This window comes from Saccopteryx leptura, chromosome 1, assembly GCF_036850995.1.
Source record: "Saccopteryx leptura isolate mSacLep1 chromosome 1, mSacLep1_pri_phased_curated, whole genome shotgun sequence".
NCBI lineage: Eukaryota > Metazoa > Chordata > Mammalia > Chiroptera > Emballonuridae > Saccopteryx > Saccopteryx leptura.
In genome coordinates this window covers 6,323,673-6,328,120 of record NC_089503.1, presented here as the reverse complement: position 1 = coordinate 6,328,120, position 4,448 = coordinate 6,323,673, and positions in this window count along the sequence as shown.

Here is a 4,448-nt window from a genome sequence, read left to right as displayed (position 1 = left end):
CTCCCAGTAACCTGTCCACCCCTGGTGTGGTCAGGGAAACTCCCAAGCTCATCCTCCTAGATCTTCAAAGCCCAGGATGGAGGTGAAGAGGTGCACTCTTGGGCCTTGGCACAGGTGGCTCCTCAACCCCAACCTCATTCATATTTACGTCAATGTCCAGTTCAAGACCTTTCCCATTCCTCCCTTGTCCTCCCCAACCCTTCCCGTGACCCTCCTGCATGTCATACCTGTTTGAATTATAACTCTTGCTAGATTCATTGTAGGCTCTTCTTCCCCACCGGACTGGACCATCACTACTAAATCCTGTTTCTCTTTGCGGCCCTAACTCTGTGCTGGGAACCATGATGGGTCTGAGGCATGGAGCAGTGACCACGACAAACGAGTACCGAGGGAGAATGTCCTGAGCTGGAACCTTTCAACCCCTGAAATGCAGGGTGAGCAGGGGCTCAGCTTGCTGGAAAGCGGGGGAGGGGAATTTTAGGCAAGGGGAATTATAAAGTCAAGACCTCTGAGGTAGAAATAAATTTGGCTTATTGTAGTGACAAAAGAGAGACTGGAGACTAAAGGACAAGGGGAACGAGGATAGAGTTGAATTAGAGAAGTGGGCATGGGCCAGGATGTGCAGGTCTTGCAGACCATGGAAGAGAGGATGGGTTTTATCTTTAGTGCAGGGGTAGTCACTGAAGGTGGGGTTTGATTTAGGCCCATAAAGACTCTATCTAGAGGAGAGGCAGGCAGCCCCATGAAGGGCCTGGTGCAGACGGCAGCACCAGGTGGGAGGTGATGGGAATCGGATAGAATTTAGTAGGGCACAGTGGAAGGATCAGGGTATCCCTTGGAGACAAACACACCAGGTAATGCACAGGACAGGCTGGGTGACAGCATGTGTATACACGGAAGCGGGGGTGGGGTGGAGCAAGTGAGGGAAGAGAGGAATCAAGATGACTCCTAGATTTCTGGAAGATAAAGGAGCCATGACTGAGATGGGGAGGTGGAAGAGGAGCAGGTTGGACAGGGGCTGTACCGTGGGAGCTGGAGCTCAGTGTGGGGCGCTTTAAGTTCACAATACTTATTAGTCATCTGGGGGAGATGCCAAGCAATGATGTGTCTGCAGGTCTGCCAGCTGGACAGGGATGGGGCTCCACTCTTCTTCCTCAGCCAGAGGCTGGCACAATCTGGGCACTGGACAAAGGTTTGTTTAGAGTAGGAATACTGAAGCCAACTGAAAAAGGCAAGTTTACAGTAGGCCTTCCCTCAACCACAAGAGGGCAGCACCATCCAAAAACAAAGCCTCCCCCAGACCAGAAACTGGCACTACCTCCTTGAGGCCAAGGACTCACACCAACCTTTTTCCAGCCAGGGCTTCCAGGAGCCACTTTCGAGGGCCTAGGAGTCAATGAAGGGCACACTGTATACTGGCTTCCTGGTAGGACCCCAGTTTTAGGCTTGCGGGGACTGCAGATTGGGATGTGGATGGGAAGACCAATCTGGGTTTTCAGGTGGTGGGGGAGAGGAGGGCCACCTCCTGGAGCAGGATGGCTGGCATTTGAGAACCCCCAGGGACTCTGGTCTGACAAATTCATTAGAAAGAAATTTTTTTTCTGAATGTCTACCAAGAGTATATTTATTCTTTTATATATTTAAATTTTTTTATTTAGAAATTAAAATTTAATGGGGAGACATTAGTCCAGAGGAACTCATAGCATTGTGTTGTGTGCCCATCACCCAAAGTCATAACACTCAGTCATTGTATAACTGACCCCCTTTATTCACATCCCCCGCCCCTTCTTCTGGTAACTTCATTATCTATGTCCATGAGTCTCAGTTTTATATCTCACCTATGTGTGAAATCATATCATTCTTAGCTTTTTATGATTTACTTATTTCACTCAGCATAATGTTCTCAAGGTCCATCATTTGTCGTAAATGATCCTATGTCATCATTTCTTATGGCTGAGTAGTATTCCATTGTATACATGTCCCACACCTTCTTTATCCAATCCTCTATCGAAGGGCACTTTGGCTGTTTCCATGTCTTGGCACCGTGAATAATGCTGTGATGAACGTGGAGGTGCATATGTCTGCGTACAAGTGTTTTCGAGTTTTCTGGGTAGATTCCCGGTAGAACGATTGCTGGGTCATATAACTCTATTCTTAATTTTTTTTGAGAAATACTGTCTTAGGAACGTATAGAATTTTTAAAATTAGGGCTGCTCTAGAAAACCCAGGCCAGCATGTGTTTATAGGCAGAGTATCAAAGGATTGGGGAAGAGGAGGAAGAAGGGAGGTTAGAAGCCTCCTGCTGTGTCATTCTGTGTGCCCCTGGCCCTGTTCTGCCCCAAATTCCTTGTGCCACCTTGGGCTGAGGAGCTTATTCACTCGTTCACTCATTCATTCATCAAACATTGACTAGGCCTTTCTGTGTCAGATTCTGTGGTGGGCATGAGCGTAAGAGATTCAGTGGGGGTATCAGTTACAGTTGGAGATGGTATATACCTTTTTTTTCCCCATACATTAGCATTTTCAACATCAGGATGCATTTTCCCATTAATGCAAATATTTAATAAAGCTTCAACCCTCACCGCCACTAACACTGTCAGAAACGTGATATGATGCATTTTGCGGTTATTTTCAAATCAAGGAACTAAGTGGTAAGTGCAGAATCAGAGATGAACACAGAGGGTTGGGGTGGGGGGGAAGGCTACCTGGAGGAGGTGGGACTTAAAGGTGAGGACACACAGAGGGCTTTCAGGCTCAAGGAAGAGCAAAGGCCCAGAGCTGAGTTCTGATGGGTGGGCTGGCAGAGGGACCCCGGGTGCACAGGATGGTGGCCACACAGCTGACGATGGGAGCCGGGCACAGTCATCCAAGACCTTGATTTGCAGGTTAAGGAACTTGCTTATCTGGTTTGCTTTGGGCGGAGTGGGTGGGGGCCTGGAGCTCCCTCTGGCCGGGAGAGCTGCTCCTGGGTGCTATACAGGCTGTAGCTGCATCAGTTCTAGATTTGGAAAAGGCATCGCTGGCCAGGGCTTGCATCAGGGCAGCAGCCATGGGGATCCTGAGAGACAGATAGGTTCAAAAAACTCTCAGAAGGCCAAACAGGAGGGAGTGGCAATGAACTAGATTAGGCAGGGGAAGAAGGAGGAGTCAAGACTGATATCTGGAGTCCTGGCCTGGTATCTGGGTGGATGGTGGTGCTACCCACGCAAGAAGGGACCTTGCCTCTGATGTGCTCCAGTTCTGAGGTCTGCTGAGGCTGATGATCTCAGAAGGTAGCCTGAGAAGTGCGCAGGAGGGCCTCCCTGCTTTGCAAAAGGGTCCTGGTTACTGTGTCCCAGACTGGGAGAGGACCTGTCACCTTGGAAAGCAGAGGCTCTAGAGAGGGACATGTTGAGATAGGGATCCTGCTTTGAAACATGGATTACCCCCCACAACCCCTTAGGCTCTCAGCAGAGTGTGTTTCCCTTCCCAGGCAGCACGGAGATGCCTGTGCCCTCCCAAGATGAGACAGTTTGGATCCCACAAGTGGAATTATGATGATTTCATCATGGTTCCATAGTTGGGTTGGGGTGCAGGCCACGAACCTGGGTCTACAAGCTGGTCCAGGGGTTGGTGCAGTGTTGTTGGTCCTGAGTGGGAGTCCTAGGGCCAGAATTGGGTCTAGAACAGGAAGGGTAGGGATTAGGGATGGGGTAAGCCACTACAGTTGTCAGGTCCCAGGTTGATGGTGACCTGTTAAGGCTTCTAAGTCCTGGTTGGATGTCCTGGTCCTGGGTTTGTGTCCAGACCTTCTTAGTGTCGAGTCTCATATCCTGGTCTGGTCTGGGACCAGATCTGGGCTCTGCCAGGGTTCAGCTCATGATAGTGCTCTGGGTCTGGGGTTGGAATCAAGGTTGGGGGTCAGTAACCAGGATGAGATGGAGACTGTGAAGAGTGTTTGAGGTCATGGTCCAAAATCTAGATGTGCGGTCCTGTTGGGGACCTGACATCTAGGGTCAATGTCAGGGTCTGGGCATGGAGTTGCTGTGAACCAAGGTCATGGTCAGAGTCTGAGGTCTGGGTCTGACTCCAAAGTCTGGGTCTAGGATCCTGTTTGGAGTCTGGGGTCACAATGTTATCCAGGTCTGGTGTCAGATTGTGAATTGCGTCCAAGATCAGGGAGTCAGGGATTAGAGTTAGGGTCTGAGACCAAGTCCCTGGGACCAAGTCTTGGGTCAGAGAAATGGTCTATCGCAGAGTTTGGGGTGCGAGCTGTGATCGGATTGGGGTTCAAGTTGTGAGTGGCAGGTATGGGGTCAGGGAGGTGGCTCCCCCCAGGGGCTGAGGTCCGGGACGGGTCTTGAGACGGGGTCTGGGTGGCCGCCAGGGTCAGGCCGGGTGCAGCCCGCGCGGCCTCCAGGGGGCGCCGCCGCCCGCCCGCTCGGCCCCTCGCGGGCTCGCTGGCGCTG